Genomic DNA, 21,281 nt, shown 5'->3' with positions numbered 1-21,281 from the left:
AGGTTTATTAGGCTAGGTTTGTTAGGAAAGGTTTGTTAGGTCAGGTTTGGTCTGCTAGGATAGGTTAGGTAAAGTTTATTAGGTTAGGTTTATTAGGTTAAGTTGGGTTAGGTTAGGTTAGGTTTATTCGGTTAGGTAAGGTTTATTCGGTTAGGTTTGTTAGATTAGATTTGCTAGGTTAGGTTTGATAGATCAGGGAAGGTTTGGTAGGTTAGGTTTATTATTTTAGGTAAGGTTTGTTAGCTTAGGTTTAGTAAGTTAAGTTTGTTAGGTTAGGTTAATTAGGTTAGGTAAGGTTTGTTAGGTTAGTTAGGGTTTATTAGGTTGGGTAAGGTTTATTAGGATAGGTAAGGTTTATTAGGTTAAGCAGGGTATATTATGCTAGGTAGGGTCTGTTAGGTTAGGTTAGGTTTATTTCGGATTAATCTAGATGGTTGTTATTGTTGTTATTGTTGTTATTGTTCTTTGAAGGATGGTAAGGAACCTTCAGTTGTATGGCCAGTCAATAGTTTGTGTGATTTCTTGCAGCTGGCCAGTGGAGGTCGTCCATTATGGTGGAATAAAGGAGTGGCAATATCTCAGGAGATAATGATATCAAGTAAAAATGAAGCTCTGGAACCGTCACGCATAACACATTCAAAACCACCACTGGAAGAACATCATTTCTACATCCAAACTGGTGGGTTTTAGAAATGGTAATTATAATGTGTCATCTTTGTATAGTGGAGTCGGGCTGGCTGTTTGTAATTACTTGTATTCTCGTCTGTACAACAAGGAAGCCATCCACACCCCCAACACTGACTGACCTTATAAGATTTTCTAGCATGGAGATCTTAACAAAGTTATATGAAATTTAACCCTGTATTATTGTGGTATATGTATGTATTTGTACATATCCATATATTACATGTATATTTTTCATGAAAATTAATTTCTAAGATAGAATATTTTCATGTATATAAATACCGCTAAATAGCCTTTGAAGTTCGAGTGCTTGGCTTATAGACCTAGATTTCATAATCCAATCCAATCTATATCATTGTCTGTTTTATTCGATCTATTTACAGTAAATGTCATTAATGTAGATTTAACATTGTTGGATATACTATTTGTATGTGATCGTTTGTAAGATAAAGATGGGATGTGAGGCAGTGCGCATCGCACTGATTCTTGTTTCTTGTTATAATGATCATATGTTCTACTTGATATGGCAGAGGATCATCATCATCTCGTCAGGTTCTGGCTTTTACAAGTGCAAGGAATGCTTCCTTGCACGCACTTAGTTTGTGACGGTGGATATCACGGTCATAATACGTATGTTTGGTCAAGTATTTGTGTTATTCTAGTCATTGGTACTTACAGTAATGTGTGCTGCTAAGAATACCATTTGCCTAGCTAACAGCTAACATAAGACTATATCATTCATCAATAAACTATTGGAGACGGCATATTTATTTATATAGATAAGTTGATGAATAGTGATGGTTTTATTCAGAGCTCAATGTGTGCTGCTAAGAATACCATTTGCTTAGCTAACAGCTAACATAAGACTATATCATTCATCAATAAAACTATTGGAGACGGCATATTTATATATATAGGTATGTTGGTGAATAGTGATAGTTTTATTCAGAGCTCATCTTTTAGTGATCAATGTTATATTTTGAAGCTTCGTGTCATATAAGAGTTTGTTTTGTTGTCAACATATTTACGCATTTAATTTTCCTTGTTGAATTGTATTTCGGCAAGTATGTAGCCTTACAGCAGGTGTTTTGTATATCAGCGATGCTATAATTATGATTGCTTGACTTTTCATTACCTTGCTCCAGACCTACATATAGTTCTATACTAAGGAAAAATAACTACATGAGTTTTTCAACTGTATTTCTCCAGAGTTCATGGTTAGTTTTGTAGTAGTTTGGATGGGAAGCTTCGATCTTGTGTTGCAACATAATAGACTACCCCACATACCGAGGTGGAATTGTACTGGGAGAAGTTTAGCTTCGTTATGTACGTAGGTATTTGGCTTGGCAACCGTACTCTTTGGTTTGGTCTCCATTTTTATTATTGTTCTATATCACAGTATAAATCTGAGTGAGTGAGAAACTGTCATCTATATCTAAAAAAAAATGCTTGGTTTTTCGTTGATGGACTGCACAATGGAGACAAACATGTCTACAGTGCACAGTCCACCAAATCCCCCCCACCACGTAAAGGTAACCAAGCGTCGGGGGGGTTGCTGGGGTCACCAGCATTACTTCCTTTTTCTTGGGATGATGAGGACAGATGGGCAGGACCCAAGGGAGAAATAAACTTTTTTTTCTTCTTGGTTCTCAATATTTTTTCAATGGGAAAAAGGAAACCTCTCGGACCTCAGTCTGGTTATAGAATAAATAAGAACGATAAAGTTGAAGCCGTTCTTTCTCTATGGAGGGAAGATGAAGCCACTTGCCAAATACAACCACTTCAGCCAGAGCACAGTGGTTTGGGCGGCCAGTGTGCTTTATGCAGACAACATCTTCGGGATTGAGGTCCACCTCTTGCAGAAAATCTGGGTTGTACACGAGTGCGTCATACTGTGGGCAGCCTAAATCTTCAAGGTTGACTAACTCTGCGCCGCATTGGAACACTGTGGCAAATGCGACCTCAACGTAGCCGCCCTTGAAGAAAAGAACGTCGTACTGGCTCACCGTCCTCAGGAACTCGTTGAGGTCGGTGAACTCTGAGGGTCCCTCGATGACACAGCCCTTCCTGAGGTCATATATGGCAGCCTCAGTGCAGCGCATCTCGTGTGTGTTTGATGAAGTGGCGTCTTCCTTGAAGTTGATATCAACCACTGCACACCGTTTGTTGGTATGATTGAAGAGGTTGTCGAAGAAATAGTCGCCCAAGGGTGGTACAGGAGTAGTACGGTATGACATCAGTGTGGGGAAGGACCATCGAGTGTCTGGAAACATGGGAGTTTTGAAGTAGAATGGCTGAACTCCCATGGGAGAGCTGCAGACTGGTCCGTGTGTCATCTTGAAATTCTTATCAAAGAGTGAGCTCCACCTGCCCATCACGGCCTGACCTCACCTTATATCCCAGAAGAGAGAAATATAGGCACCTTCAGAGTAATATAGTTACATCATACGTAGTGAAGATAAGGATATTGTGAACATTATGGTGGTGTCGGAGCCCGGTAACATTATATGGAGTGAAGATAAGGATATTGTGAACATTATGGTAGTGTCGGAGCCCGGTAACATTATATGTAGTGAAGATAAGGATATTGTGATTATTGTGTAGTGTCGGTGCCCGGTAACACTATATGTAGTGAAGATAAGGATATTGTGTGGATTATGGTGTAGTGTCGGAGCCCGGTAACATTATATGTAGTAAAGATAAGGATATTGTGAACATTATGGTGAAGTGTCGGAGCCCGGTAACACTATATGTAGTGAAGATAAGGATATTGTAAGGATTATGGTTCAGTGTCGATGCCAGGTAACACTATATGTAGTGAAGATAAGGATATTGTGAACATTATGGTGGTGTCGGAGCCCGGTAACATTATGTGTAGTGAAGATAAGGATATTGTGAATATTATGGTAGTGTCGGAGCCCGGTGATATTATATGTAGTAAAGATAAGGATATTGTGAGGATTAGGTGCAGTGTCGATGCCCGGTAACACTATATGTAGTGAAGATAAGGATATTGTGAACATTATGGTAAAGTGTCGGAGCCCGGTAACACTATATGTAGTGAAGACAAGGATATTGTAAGGATTATCTTTCCACCTCCAATTTGGTCTCCCTCTTCTCCTCGTTCCTTCCACCTCCGACACATATATCCTCTTGGTCAATCTTTCCTCACTCATTCTCTCCATGTGCCCAAACCATTTCAAAACACCCTCCTCTGCTCTCTCAACCACGCTCTTTTTATTTCCACACATCTTACCCTTACGTTACTTACTCGATCAAACCACCTCACACTACACATTGTCCTCAAACATCTCATTTCCAGCACATCCATCCTCCTGCGCACAACTCTATCCATAGCCCACGCCTCGCAACCATACAACATTGTTGGAACCACTATTCCTTCAAACATACCCATTTTTGCTTTCCGAGATAATGTTCTCGACTTCCACACATTCTTCAAGGCTCCCAGGATTTTCGCCCCCTCCCCCACCCTATGATCCACTTCCGCTTCCATGGTTCCATCCGCTGCCAGATCCACTCGCAGATATCTAAAACACTTTATTTCCTCCAGTTTTTCTCCATTCAAACTTACCTCCCAATTGACTTGACCCTCAACCCTACTGTACCTAATAACCTTGCTCTTATTCACATTTACTCTTAACTTTCTTCTTTCACACACTTTACCAAACTCAGTCACCAGCTTCTGCAGTTTCTCACATGAATCAGCCAACAGCGATGTATCATCAGCGAACAACAACTGACTCACTTCTCAAGCTCTCTCATCCCCAACATACTTCATACTTGCCCCTCTTTCCAAAACTCTTCCATTCACCTCCCTAACATCCCCATCCATAAACAAATTAAACAGCCATGGAGACATCACACACCCCTGCCGCAAACCTACATTCACTGAGAACCAATCACTTTCCTCTCTTCCTACACGTACACATGCCTTACATCCTCGATAAAAACTTTTCACTGCTTCTAACAGCTTGCCTCCCACACCATATATTCTTAATACCTTCCACAGAGCATCTCTATCAACTCTATCATATGCCTTCTCCAGATCCATAAATGCTACATACAAATCCATTTGCTTTTCTAAGTATCTCTCACGTACATTCTTCAAAGCAAACACCTGATCCACACATACTCTACCACTATATATATATATACATATATACATATATATATATATATATATATATATATATATATATATATATATATATATATATATATATATATATATATATATATATATATATCTTTCTTTCTTTCTTTTAAACGATTCGCCATTTCCCGCGTTAGCGAGGTAGCATTAAGAACAGAGTACTGGGCCTTTGAGGGAATACCCTCACCTGGCCCAATTCTCTGTTCCTTCTTTTGGAAAATTAAAAAAAAAACGAGAGGGGAGGATTTCCAGCCCCCCGCTCCCTCCCCTTTTAGTCGCCTTCTACGACACGCAGGGAATATATATATATATATATATATATATATATATATATATATATATATATATATATATATATATATATATATATATAAATATATATATATTATATATATATATATATATATATGTATATATATATATATATATATATATATATATATATATATATATATATATATATATATATATATATATATATATATATATATATATATATATATATTCATTTATTCATTTATTTATTCTTATTTATCATACTGAATTGCCGTTTCCCGTGCAAGAAAGGTAGCTCAAGGAAACATACGAAAGAATGGGCCAAACCACCCACATACACATTTATGTACATAATCGCCCACACACGCACATATACATACCTATACATTGTAACGTATACATACATATACATACACAGATATATGCACATATACACTTATACATATTCATAATTGCTTCCTTCATCATTCTCGTCATCACCCCGCCTCAGATGAGATAGCATCCCCCCACCCCCCGCGAAATAGCGCTAAGAAAAGACAAAAAATCGTCATATTCGTTAACACTCAGTCTCTAGCTATCACGTGTAATGCACCGAAACCACAGATTCCTTTCCTCACAAAACTTTCCATTGTTTACCCCAGACGCTTCACATGCAGTGGTTAAATCCACTGGCAGCACGTCGACCCCGGTATACCACATTGTTCCAATTCACTCTATTCCTTGCACGCCTTTATGTTCAAGCCCCGATCGCTCAAGATCTTTTTCACTCCATCCTTCCACCTCCAATTCGGTCTCCCGCTTCTCCTCGTTCCCACTACTTCTGACACATCCTCTTTGTCAATCTTTCCTCACGCATTCTCTCCATGTGACCAAATCCTTTCAACACACCCTCGTCTGCTCTCTCAACCACACTTTTTTATTGCCACACATCTCTCTCTACCTTTCATTACTTACTCCATTAAACTGTCTCACACCACATATTGCCTCAAACACCTCATTTCAAACACATCCACCCTTCTCCGCACAACCATATCTATATCCCATGCCTCGCAATCACATAACATTGTTGTAACCACTATTCCTTCAAACATACCTTTTTTGCTCTCCAAGATAACGATCTTGCCTTCCACACATATATACACGTACATATTGCTCGCCTTTATCCATTCCTAGTGCCACCCTACTCTACAGGAAATAGTATCGCCACCCCCTACGACAGCGAGGTAGCTCCTGGAAACGTGGGAAGAAAGGTCCCATCAGCTCACAACCATTCTCTAGCTGTCATGTGTAATGCACCAAAACTACAGCTCCTTATCTACATCCAGGCCACACAAACCTTTCCATCGATTACCCCAGACGCTTCACCTGCCCTGGTTTAGTCCATTAACGGCACGTCGACTCCCTTTTACAACATCATTCCAATTCACTCTATTCCGTGCATGCCTTTCACCCTCCTGTTTGTTCAGGCTCTGATCGCTCAAAATCTTTTTCATTTCATCTTTCCACCTCCAATTTGTTTTCCCGCTTCTCCTTGTTCCCTTCACTTCTGACACATTTCTTTTATGTTAACATTCCCTCACTCATTTTCTCCATATATCCATACCATTTCAACACATCCTTTTCGGCAATTTCAACCATACTCCATTTATTACTACACATATCCCTTATCCTTTCATTACTTACTCGATCAAACTACCCCACACCACATATTATCCTCAAACATTCTACTATTCCTTTATACAACCCCATTTTTGCACTCCGCGATAACGTTCTCTCTTTCCAAAGATTCTTCACCTCTCAAAGAATCTTCACCACCTTCCTTACCCTATGACTTACTTCCGCTTCAAGGCTCCATTCGCTGCCAAGTCCACTTCCAGTACAAAAAACTTTAATTCCTCCAATTTTTCTCCATGTAAACTTGCATCCCAATTAACTTGTCTCTTTAACCTGCTGAATCTAATAACCTTGTTATTATTCAAATTCACTTTCGTCTTTCTCCTTTCACACACTTTCCCAAACTCAGTCACCAACTTCTGCAGTATTCACCCAAATCAGCCACCAGAGCTGTATTTACCGTATTTACCATCGGCGGACAACAAGGGACTCACTTCCCAGGCTCTTTCATCACCAACCGACTGCATACTCGCCCTTGGTGAATGGCGTGTTGACGGGTGACTGGGTGGGTGGAGATGTGCATGGTGAAGGGTGATTGCAAGAACGGTAATGTGTATGTTGAAAAGAGGACTGAGAGGGTGGCGTACTTGGTGAAGGGTGACTGGGAGGATCGTGAATGGCATTATGGAGGGTGACTGGGAGGGTGGTGAGGAATGTGGTAAAGGGTGACTAGAAGGATGGTGATGTGCTTGGTCAAAGTTAAATGAAAGGAAGGTGATGTGTGTGATGAAGGGTACCTGGGAGTATGGTGATGGGTATGATGAAGGATAGTCGAGTGACTGTAAGGATGGTGATAAACATGGTGAAGGGTGGCTGGGAGGGTGAAGATGCGTATGGTGAAGGGTGACAGAGAGGATGGTATAGTATAGAGAGAGAAACAATTTTGTTACGATAACGTTTCAGTTGATAGTGATGGGACGTGTGTCTATGGTGTGATTATGTTTCATCTGTTATTGATGGGACGTGTGTTTGTGGTGTGATAATACTTTAGTCGATATTGATGGGACGTGCGTTTTGTGATGATTTTCTTTCATCTAATATTGATGGGACGTGTGTTTGTAGTGTGATATTGCTTCATGTACTATTGATGGGACGCGTGTCTGTAGTGTGATAATACTTCAGTTGATATTGATGGGAAGTGTGGGGTGTGATAATACTTCAGTTGATATCGATGGGACGCGTGTCTGTAGTGTGATAATGCTTCAGTTGATATTGATGGGAAGTGTGGGGTGTGATAATACTTCAGTTGATATCGATGGGACGCGTGTCTGTAGTGTGATAATGCTTCAGTTGATATTGATGGGAAGTGTGGGGTGTTATAAACTTCAGTTGATATTGATGGGACGTGACAACCTGCTTGTGGGCAGAGTCTGATAAGCCAACTTCTCTCAGAGGGTACAGCTTTACCTCATCTTGCGTGGACACAATATCCACAGTACCACTGTACCAGTTTCACAAACACTGTTGCTGAGGTTATAAATAGGGTGAGTAAGAAAACATTTGTTGGTGTGTTTTCATTGGATTTCTAATTTCACTCTTGATCTAATTGGATTTAGAATATGTAATACATATCCAGAGGTCAACTTTCAAATGTAGAGATGCCAGGAAATTAGCAGAAGCAGAGAGTAAGCCTGGACTAACATGATCACTAACAAATGTAATATGACTTCAAGTCTTATTTTCAACATCATTTCAAATGAAGATGTATTATACATATATTCAGACTTGGCACGTACTTCGCTGTACAGTACAGTGAAGGTGAACTGACTGACTAATAATCCTTCATATCCATAAATAGAAATGAGGAATCAATATATTATATGGCTATATGTCTCTTGATAAAGACTCACTCATGTGTCAGTAGTTGTATATGTCTCCCTCAGTTAACCTTATCACTGGCTATATGTGTCTTGATCCAGACCTGCTTAGGCCACCTTATAAATGGCTGTAAGTGTTTTGATACAGAGCGGGTGATCAACAAGACAGATTCCATATTACCTCGTAACATCTTAAGGGGAAAAAATACACATAATCAAATATCTTTTTAATATTGACATGATACTGAACATAAATACAGTGGATACAGCGACGATCTTAAGAGACTATAACAAGCATTAAGCGTTCCACTCAGACCCACCACAGCCACACACCATACACGGTCCACACAAGATATATATTTCAAGCACATTATGTCCATAGAAAACCTGAAAATTTCTTGTTTACATAGAAGTATATCATTAATACACACACACACAGAGAAGGAACAGAGAAGGGGGCCAGGTGAGGATATTCCCTAAAAGGCCCAGTCCTCTGTTCTTAACGCTACCTCGCTAATGCGGGAAATGGCGAATAGTATGAAAGAAGAAGATATATATATATATATATATATATATATATATATATATATATATATATATATATATATATATATATATATATATATATATATATATATATATATATATATATATATATATATATATATATATATATATACATATATATAAATATATATATATATATATATATATATATATATATATATATATATATATATATACCATATTCTATTTGTTATACTTAGTCGCATACATGCATAGACATATACATATACATATATCCACATGTACATATTCTACATATTCATACTTGCTGCCTTCATCCATTCCCGTCGCCATCCCGCCATACATGAAACAGCATCTCCCCCCACGCCTACACCGCACGCGAGGTAGCGCTAGGAAAACACAAAAAAGGCCATATTCGTTCACACTCAGTCTCTAGCTGTCATGTGTAATGCACCGATACCACAGCTCCCTTTCCACATCTAGACCCCACAGATTTTTCCATGGTTTACCCCAGACGCTTCAAATGCCCTGGTTCAATCCATCGACCTCGGTATACCACATCGTTCCAATTTACTCCATTCCTTGCACGCCTTTCATCCTCCTGTATGTTCAGGCCCCGATCGCTCAAAATCATTTTCACTCCTTCCTTCCCCTTCCAATTTGGTCTCCCACTTCTTCTCGTTCCCTCCAGCTCTGACACTTATATCTTCTTTGTCGATCTTTCCTCATTCATTTTCTCCATGCGAACAAACCATTTCAATACACCCTCTTCTGCTCTCTCAACAGCACTCTTTTTATTACCACACATCTCTCTTACCCTTTCATTACTTACTCGATCAAACCACCTCACACCACATATTGTCGTCAACCATCTTATTTCCAACACATCTACCCTCCTCCGCATAACTTTATCTATAGCCCATGCCTCGCAACCATATAACATTGTTGGAAACACTATTCCTTCAAACATACCCATTTTTGCTTTCCAAGATAACGTTCTCGCCATCCACACATTCTTCAACGCTACCAGAACCTTGGCCCCCTCCCCTACCGCGGGACTCACCTCCGTTTCTATGGTTCCATCCGCTGATATCTGAAATACTTCACTTCCACAAGTTTTTCTCCTTTCAAACTTACCTCCCAATTAACTTATCCCTCAACACTACGGTACCAAATAACCTTGCTCTTATTTACATTTGCTCTCAGCTTTCTTCTTTCACACACTTTATCAAACTCAGTCACCAACTTCTGCAGTTTCTCACACGAATCAGCCTCCAGCGCTGTATCATCAGCGAACAACAATTGATTCACTTCCCAAATCCCTTCATCCATGGCATACTGTATACTTGCCCCTCCCTCCAAAACTCTTGCATTCACCTCCCTAACAACCCCATCCATAAACAACTTAAAAAACCATGGAGACATCACGCACCCCTGCCGTAAACCGACATTCACTTGGAACTAATTCTTTCCTCTCTTCCTACTCGAACACATGCCTTACATCCTTGGTAAAAACTTTTCACTGCTTCTAGCAACTTACCTCCCACACCATATACTCTTAATACCTTCCACAAAGCATCTCTATTAACTTTATCATATGCCTTCTCCAGATCCATAAATACTACATACATATCCATCTGTATCATACATTCTTCAAAGCAAACACCTGATCTACACATCCTCTGCCACTTCTGAAACCACACTGCTCTTCCCGAATCTGATGCTCTGTACATGCCTTTACCGTCTCAAACAATACCCTCCCATAAAATTTCCCTGAAATACTCAACAAGCTTATACCTCTGTAATTTTAACGTTGACCTTTATCCCCTTTGCCTTTCTACAATGGCACTATGCATGCATTCCGCCAATCTTCAGGCACTTCACCATGAATCAGACATACAATGAATATCCTCACCAACCAGTCAACAATACAATCCTCCACTTTTCTAATAAATTCCACTGCAGTACAATCCAAACCCGCTGCCTTACCGACTTTCATCTTCCGCAATTCTTTCACTGCCTCTTCTCTGTTCATCAAACAGGGTTATTAGGTACAGTGGGGTTGAGGGTCGGGTAGGTCGGGAGGTGGGTTTGAATGGAGAAAGGCTGGAGGAGGTGGAGTGTTTTAGATATCTGGGAGTGGATCTGGCAGCGGATGGAACCATGGAAGCGGAGGTGAGTCGTGGGGTGGGGGAGGGGGTGAAGATCCTGGGAGCCTTGGAGAGTGTGTGGAGGTCTGGAACATTGTCTCCGAGAGGGAAAGTGGGTGTGTTTGAAGGAATGGTGGTTCCAACAATGTTGTATGGTTGCGGGGCATGGGCTATGGATGGAGTTGTGCGCAGGAGGGTGGATGTGCTGGAAATGAGATGTTTGAGGACAATGTGTGGTGTGAGGTGGTTTGATTGAGTAAGTAATGTAAGGGTAAGAGAGATGTGTGGAAATAAAAAGAGCGTAGTTGAGAGAGCAGAAGAGGGTGTTTTGAAATGGTTTGGGCACATGGAGAGAATGAGTGAGGAAAGATTGACCAAGAGGATATATGTGTCGGAGGTGGAGGGAACGAGGAGAAGTGGGAGACCAAATTGGAGGTGGAAAGATGGAGTGAAAAAGATTTTGAGTGATCGGGGACTGAACATGCAGGAGGGTGAAAGGCGGGCAAGGAATAGAGTGAATTGGATCGATGTGGTATACTGGGGTTGACGTGCTGTCAGTGGATTGAATCAGGGCATGTGAAGCGTCTGGGGTAAACCATGGAAAGCTGTGTGGGGCCTGGATGTGGAAAGGGAGCTGTGGTTTTGGGCATTGTTGCGTGACAGCTGGGGACTGAGTGTGAACAAATGAGGCCTTTGTTGTCTTTTCCTAGCGCTACCCCGCACACATGAGGGGGGAGGGGGATGGTATTCCATGTGTGGCGAGGTGGCGATGGGAGTGAATAGGGGCAGACAGTGTGAATTGTGTGCATGGGTGTATGTGTGTGTGTCTGTGTGTGTGTGTATGTGTGTACATTGGGATGTATAGGTGTGTATGTTTGCGTGTGTGGACGTGTGTGTGTGTCCATGTGTATGGGGGTGGGTTGGGCCATTTCTTTCTTCTGTTTCCTTGTGCTACCTCGCAAACGCGGGAGACAGCCACAAAGCAAAATAAAAAAAAAAATAATATATATATATATATATATATATATATATATATATATATATATATATATATATATATTTTTTTTTTCTAAACTATTCGCCATTTCCCGCGTTAGCGAGGTAGCGTTAAGAACAGAGGAATGGGCCTTTGAGGGAATATCCTTACCTGGCCCCGTTCTCTGTTCCTTTTGGAAAATTAAAAAAAAAATAATGAGAAGGGAGGATTTCCAGCCCCCCGCTCCCTCCCCTTTTAGTCGCCTTCTACGACACGCAGGGAATACGTGGGAAGTATTCTTTCTCCCCTATCCCCAGGGATAAAATATATATATATATATATATATATATATATATATATATATATATATATATATATATATATATATATATATATATATTCTTTTCTTCTTTCTTTTAAACTATTCACCATTTCCCGCGTTAGCGAGGTAGCGCTAAGAACAGAGGACTGGGCCTTTTTTGGAATATCCTCAACTGGCCCCCTCTGTTCCTTCTTTTGGAAAATTTAAAAAAAAAAAACGAGAGGGGAGGATTTCCAGCCCCCCGCTCCCTCCCCTTTTAGTCGCCTTCTACGACACGCAGGGAATACGTGGGAAGTATTCTTAATCCCCTATCCCCAGGGATAATATATATATATATATATATATATATATATATATATATATATATATATATATATATATATATATATATATATATATATATATATATATATATATATGAACAAAGTGCATATGAACGCAAACTTTCATAGAACATACAAACCTCCAACAGACAGGATCGAACCCGGCACCCCTGCCCAACAGGCAGGAGCGATACCGCTAGGCTATGATCACTCCTAATATGGAAATGACTATTCGAATACTATGTACTCGAATACCCTTCGTCTCACGTTCGGGAGCAACGGGGTCTCCACTGGTCATTTCCCATTACGTTCACACAGCCAGCAGATAGCATTTTACCTGTACTAATTGTACAACGCGGAGGTATATGAATATGAACATAGTGCATATGAAAGCGCACTTTCATTAGGGGCAATCATACCCTAGCGGTAGCACTCCCGCATGTTGCGCAGGGCTCACAGGTCCGATCCTGGCTGTTGGATGTTTGTAAACTCTACAAAAGTGCGCGTTCATATGCACTTTGTTCATATTCATATACCTCTGCGTTGTACAGTTAGGTTGGGTAAAATGCCATCTGCTGGCTGTGTGAGACTGATGAGAAATGATCGGTGTAGACCCCGTTGCTCACCAACGTGAGACGAAGGGTATTCGAGTACATATTATTCGAATTCTCATTTCCCTACTAAGAGCGATCATAGCCTAGTGGTAGCACTCCCGTCTGTTGCGCAGGGGTCTCGGGTTCGATTCTGGCTGTGGTTGATTCGGCTGTTTTTTTTTTTTTTTTTTTTTTTTCTTTTTTTTTTCAAAAGAAGGAACAGAGAATTGGGCCAGGTGAGGGTATTCCCTCAAAGGCCCAGTCCTCTGTTCTTAACGCTACCTCGCTAATGCGGGAAATGGCGAATAGTTTGAAAGAAAGAAAGAAATATATATATATATATATATATATATATATATATGAAAGTGATTGGTTTCCAGTCAATGTCGGTTTGCGGCAGGGGTGCGTGATGTCTCCATGGTTATCTAGTTTGTTTATGGGTGGGGTTGTTAGGGAAGTGAATGCAAGAGTTTTAAAGAAAGGGGCACGTATGCAGTCTCTTGGAGATGAAAGAGCTTGGGAAGTAAGTCAGTTCTTGCTAGTTGGTATTACAGCGCTGGTGGCTGATTCGCGTGAGAAACTGCAGAAATTGGTGACTGAGTTTGGTAAAGTATGTGAAAGAAGAAAACTGAGAGTAAACGTGAATAAAAGCAAGGTTATTAGGTTCAATAGAGTTAAGGGACACGTCATTGGGAGGTTAGTTTGAATGGAGGAAAACTGGAGGAAGTGAAGTGTTTTAGATATATGGGAGTGGATTGGCCAGCGGATGGAACCATGGAAGCGGAAGTGAGTCACAGGGTGGGGGAGTGGGTGAAGGTTCTGAGAACGTTGAAGAATGTGGGGAAGGCGAGAACGTTATCTCGGAAAGTAAATACGGGTATGTTTAAAGAAATAGTGGTTCCAACAATTATATATGGTCGTGAGTCTTAGGCTATAGATAGGGTTGTGCGGAGGGTGGATGTGTTGGAAATGAGATGTTTGAGGACAATTTGTGGTGTGAGGTGGTTTGATCGAGTAAGTAATGAAAGAAAGAGTAAAAGAGATGTATGGTAAAAAATGATATAGGGTGTTTTGGTCGAGCTGGTGTGCAAAGTGAGAGGGGTAGGGAAAATGATTTGGTAAACAGAGAAGAGGTAGTAAAAGCTTTGCGGATGATGAAAGCCGGCAAGGCAGCGGGTTTGGATGGTATTGCAGTGGAATTTATTAAAACAGGGGGTGACTGTATTGTTGACTGGTTGGTAAGGTTATTCAAAGTATGTATGACTCACGGTGAGGTGCCTGAGGACTGGCGGAATGCTTGCATAATGCCATTGTAGAAAGGCAAAGGGGATAAGAGTGAGTGCTCAAATCACAGAGGTATATGTTTGTTGAGTATTCCTAGGAAATTATATGGGAGGGTATTGATTCAGAGGGTGAAGGCATGTACAGAGCATCAGACTGGGGAAGAGCAGTGTGGTTTCAGAAGTGGTAGAGGATGTGTGGATCAGGTGTTTGCTTTGAAGAATGTATGTCAGAAATACTAGAAAAGCAAATGGATTTGTATGTAGCATTTATGGATCTGGAAAAGGCATATGATATAGTTGATAGAGATGCTCTGTGGAAGGCATTAAGAATGTATGGTGTGGGATGTAAGTTGACAGAAGCAGTGAAAAGTTTTTATCGAGGATGTAAGGCATGTGTACGTGAAGGAAGAGAGGAAAGTGATTGGTTCTCAGTGAATGTTGGTTTGCGGCAGGGCTGCGTGATGTCTCCATGGTTGTTTAATTTGTTTATGGATGGGGCTGTTAGGGAGGTGAATGCAAGAGTTTTGGAAAGAGGGGCAAGTATGCAGTCTGTTGTGGATGAGAGAGCTTGGGAAGTGAATCAGTTGTTGTTCGCTGATGATACAGCGCTGGTGGTTGATTCGGGTGAGAAACTGGAGAAGCTGGTGACTGAGTTTGGTAAAGCGTGTGAAAGAGGAAAGCTGAGAGCAAATGTGAATAAGAGCAAAGTTATTAAGTACTGTAGGGTTTAGGGACAAGCCAACTGGGAGGTAAGTTTGAATGGAGAAAAACTGGAGGAAGTGAAGTGTTTTAGATATCTGGGAGTATATTTGGCAGCGGATGGAACCAAGGAAACGGAATTGAATCATAGGGTGGGGCAAAAGTTCTGGGAGCGTTCAAAAATGTGTGGAAGTCGAGAACATTATCTTGGAAAGCAAAAATGGGTATGTTTCAAGGAATAGTGGTTCCAAAAATGTTATATGGCTGCGAGGCGTGGGGTATAGATAAAGTTGTGCGGAGGAGGGTAGATGTTCTGGAAATAAGATGTTTGAGGACAATATGTGGTGTGAGGTGGTTTGATCGAGTAAGTAATGAAAGGGTAAGAGAGATGTGTGGTAGTAAAAAGGGTGTGGTTGTGCGATCAGAAGATGTTTTGAAATGGTTTGGTAACGGACACAATGAGCGAGGAAAGATTGCCAAAGAGGATATGTGTGTCATAAGTGGAGGAAACGAGGAGAAGTGGGAGACCAAATTGGAGGTGGAAAGATGGAATGAAAAAAATTTTGAGTGATCGGGGCCTGAGTATGCAGGAGGGTGAGAGGCGTGCGGGGAATAGAGTGAATTGAAACGATTTGGTATACCGGGGTCGACGTGCTGTCAATGGATTGAACCAGGGCATGTGACGCGTCTGGGGTAAACCATGGAATTGTCGGGCATGGATGTGGAAAGGGAGCTGTGGTTTTCGGTGCATTATATATGACAGCTAGAGACTGAGTGTGAACGAATGTGGCCTTTGCTGTCTTTTCCTAGCGCTACTTCGCTCACATTTGGGGGGAGGGTGTTTTCCTTTCATGTGTGGTGAGGTGGCGACGGAAATGAACAGGGGCAAACAGTATGAATTATGTTCATGTGTATATATGTGTATGTCTATGTGTGTGTATATATATATATACATATATATATATATATATATATATATATATATATATATATATATATATATATATATATATATATATGTATATATATATATATATATATGTATGGTTGCGAGGCGTGGGCTATGGATAGAGTTGTGCGCAGGAGGATGGATGTGCTGGAAATGAGATGTTTGAGGACAATGTGTGGTGTGAGGTGGTTTGATCGAGTAAGTAACGTAAGGGTAAGAGAGATGTGTGGAAATAAAAAGAGCGTGGTTGAGAGAGCAGAAGAGGGTGTTTTGAAATGGTTTGGGCACATAGAGAGAATGAGTGAGGAAAGATTGACCAAGAGGATATATGTGTCGGAGGTGGAGGGAACGAGAAGTGGGAGACAAAATTGGAGGTGGAAAGATGGAGTGAAAAAGATTTTGTGTGATCGGGGCCTGAACATGCAGGAGGGTGAAAGGAGGGCAAGGAATAGAGTGAATTGGATCGATGTGGTATACCGGGGTTGACGTGCTGTCAGTGGATTGAATCAGGGCATGTGAAGCGTCTGGGGTAAACCATGGAAAGCTGTGTAGGTATGTATATTTGCGTGTGTGGACGTATGTATATACATGTGTATGGGGGTGGGTTGGGCCATTTCTTTCGTCTGTTTCCTTGCGCTACCTCGCAAACGCGGGAGACAGCGGCAAAAAAAAAAAAAAATATGTATATATATATATATATATATATATATATATATATATATATATATATATATATATATATATATATATATATTTTTAAACTATTCGCCATTTCCCGCGTTAGCGAGGTAGCGTTAAGAACAGAGGACTGGGCCTTTGAGGGAATATCCTCACCTGGCCCCCTTCTCTGTTCCTTCTTTTGGAAAATTAAAAAGAAATAATGAGACGGGAGGATTTCCAGTCCCCCGCTCCCTCCCCTTTTAGTCGCCTTCTACGACACGCAGGGAATACGTGGGAAGTATTCTTTCTCCCCTTTCCCCAGGGATATATATATATGTATATATATTTTTTTTCTTTTTTTTATGCTTTGTCGCTGTCTCCCGCGTTTGCGAAGTAGCGCAAGGAAACAGACGAAAGAAATGGCCCAACCCACCCCCATACACATGTATATACATACGTCCACACACGCAAATATACATACCTACACAGCTTTCCATGGTTTACCCCAGACGCTTCACATGCCTTGATTCAATCCACTGACAGCACGTCAACCCCGGTATACCACATCGCTCCAATTCACTCTATTCCTTGCCCTCCTTTCACCCTCCTGCATGTTCAGGCCCCGATCACACAAAATCTTTTTCACTCCATCTTTCCACCTCCAATTTGGTCTCCCTCTTCTCCTCGTTCCCTCCACCTCCGACACATATATCCTCTTGGTCAATCTTTCCTCACTCATTCTCTCCATGTGACCAAACCATTTCAAAACACCCTCTTCTGCTCTCTCAACCACGCTCTTTTTATTTCCACACATCTCTCTTACCCTTACGTTACTTACTCGATCAAACCACCTCACACCACACATTGTCCTCAAACATCTCATTTCCAGCACATCCATCCTCCTGCGCACAACTCTATCCATAGTCCACGCCTCGCAACCATACAACATTGTTGGAACCACTATTCCTTCAAACATACCCATTTTTGCTTTCCGAGATAATGTTCTCGACTTCCACACATTCTTCAAGGCTCCCAGAATTTTCGCCCCCTCCCCCACCCTATGATCCACTTCCGCTTCCATGGTTCCATCCGCTGCCAGATCCACTCCCAGATATCTAAAACACTTCACTTCCTCCAGTTTTTCTCCATTCAAACTCACCTCCCAATTGAATTGACCCTCAACCCTACTGTACCTAATAACCTTGCTCTTATTCACATTTACTCTTAACTTTCTTCTTTCACACACTTTACCAAACTCAGTCACCAGCTTCTGCAGTTTCTCACATGAATCAGCCACCAGCGCTGTATCATCAGCGAACAACAACTGACTCACTTCCCAAGCTCTCTCATCCCCAACAGACTTCATCCTTGCCCCTCTTTCCAAAACTCTTGCATTCACCTCCCTAACAACCCCATCCATAAACAAATTAAACAACCATGGAGACATCACACACCCCTGCCGCAAACCTACATTCACTGAGAACCAATCACTTTCCTCTCTTCCTACACGTACACATGCCTTACATCCTCGATAAAAACTTTTCACTGCTTCTAACAACTTGCCTCCCACACCATATATTCCTAATACCTTCCACAGAGCATCTCTATCAACTCTATCATATGCCTTCTCCAGGTCCATAAATGCTACATACAAATCCATTTGCTTTTCTAAGTATTTCTCATATATATATATATTTTTTTTTTTTTTATACTTTGTCGCTGTCTCCCGCGTTTGCGAGGTAGCGCAAGGAAACAGACGAAAGAAATGGCCCAACCCCCCCCCCCCATACACATGTACATACACACGTCCACACACGCAAATATACATACCTACACAGCATATATATACATATATATATATATATACATATATATATATATATATATATATATATATATATATATATATATATATATATATATAGATAGATAGATAGATAGATAGATAGATAGATAGATACATACATACATACATACATAGATAGATACACATACAGATACAGAGAGAGAGAGAGAGAGAGAGAGAGAGAGAGAGAGAGAGAGAGAGAGAGAGAGAGAGAGAGAGAGAGAGAGAGAGAGAGGAGTGTTGTTGCCGGGCAGTGATATAAGACAGTAGGAGGGGAGTGGCTAGATCATACCAGTCCCCCCCCCCCCCCCCCCCCAAGGGCATGACTGCGCGACGAGGGGTGACCTCTGACGATTTGTCTATGTTAACGACCGACTAACCACTCATTTACACGCACACACACACCCACACACACACACACACACAATGGAGGAGGGGAGATGCTATTTCATGTGTGGCGGGGTGGCGACGTGAATGGATGAAGGCAGCAAGTATTAATATGTACATGGGTATATATGTATATGTCTGTGTATGTATATGTATGTATACGTTGAAATGTGTATTTATGTATATGTGCGTGTGTGGGTGTTTATGTATATACATGTGTATGTGGGTGGGCGGGGCCACTCCCTCGTCCGTTTCCCTGCGCTACCTCGCCAACGCAGGAGACGACGATCAATGATAATATACATATATATCTTTTTTATTATACTTTGTTTTTTTTTTTCTTTTTTATGCTTTGTCGCTGTCTCCCGCGTTTGCGAGGCAGCGCAAGGAAACAGACGAAAGAAATGGCCCAACCCCCCCCCATACACATGTATATACATACGTCCACACACGCAAATATACATACCTACACAGCTTTCCATGGTTTACCCCAGACGCTTCACATGCCTTGATTCAATATATATATATATATATATATATATATATATATATATATATATATATATATATATATATATATATATATATATATATATATATATATATATATATATATATATGGTGAAATTGCACTTCAGTAGGAAATCGTATAATTCTATTTAACATGTAATATTTCTATACGTGTGTTACGATATGTTTCGTGGAGATAATCTACCTCATCAGGTGCCAGTAATTATCAGAGTTTTTTACTTTGCAACTTGAAAACTGCCGTCGAACACAAATCTTTTTAGTTTGGAAAAGTCTGTTAGGAGAAACTACGGTGAAGGGACAAGTAAACTGGGATGTAAGTTTATATGTAGAGAAATTGGAGGAAGTGACGTTTTGGATATTTGGGAGTGGACTTAGCAGCAAATGGTACCATGGAAGTAGACGTGAGTCACAAGGTAGGGGAGGGGGCGAAGGTTCTCAGAGCGATGAAGAATGTGTAAAAGGTGAGAACGTTTTCTCGGAGAGTGAAAATGGGTATGTTTGAAGGAATAATAGTCCCAACAATGTTATATGGTTGCAAGGCATGGACTATACTTGGAGTTGTGCGGAGGAGAGGGAATGTGCTGGAGATGAAATGCTTGAGGACAATATGTGGTGTAAGGTGGTTGGATTGCCTTAGTAATGAAAGGGTAAAAGAGCTTTGTGGAAGTGAAAAGAGTGTGGTTGAGAGAGCAAAAAAGGGTGTGTTGAAATAGTTTGGATATATGGAGAGAATGAGAGGAGAGATTGACAAAGAGGATACATGTGTCAGAGATGGAGGGAACAAGGAAAAGCGGAAGACCAAATTGGTTGAAGGTGGAAGGATGAAGGGGGAAAAAATTGAGCGATAGAGGCCTGAACATACAGAAGCGGGAGAGACGTGCAAGGAATAGAGTGAATTGGAACGATGTGGTATACCGGGGTCGACCTGCTATCAAAGGACTGAACCAGGGCATGTAAAACGTCTTGGGTAAACCATGAGAAGGTCTGTGGGGCTGGATGAAGATAGGGTGCTGTGCTTTCTGAACATTACGCATGACAGCTGAAGACTGAGTGTGAGGGAATGTGGCGATTTTTTTTTTTTTTCCTGGCGCTTACTCGCTAGGGAAAGGGGGTAGCTTTGCTGTTTCCTGTGTGGCGGGGTAGCACCAGGAACGGATGGAGGCAAGCAATCATGAATATGTACATGTGTTTATATGTATATGTCTGTGTGTATATATATATATATATATATATATATATATATATATATATATATATATATGTATATATATATATATATATATATATATATATATATATATATATATATATATATATATATATATATATATATATATATATATATAACTCGGACTCGAATACCCTTCGTCTCACAATGGTGAGCAACGGGGTCTATCGGTTGTTTCCGA

Source organism: Panulirus ornatus, chromosome 66 (genome assembly GCF_036320965.1).
Source record: "Panulirus ornatus isolate Po-2019 chromosome 66, ASM3632096v1, whole genome shotgun sequence".
Classification (NCBI taxonomy): domain Eukaryota; kingdom Metazoa; phylum Arthropoda; class Malacostraca; order Decapoda; family Palinuridae; genus Panulirus; species Panulirus ornatus.
The sequence above is the reverse complement of the archived record's forward strand: the minus strand, read 5'-3'. Positions refer to the sequence as shown.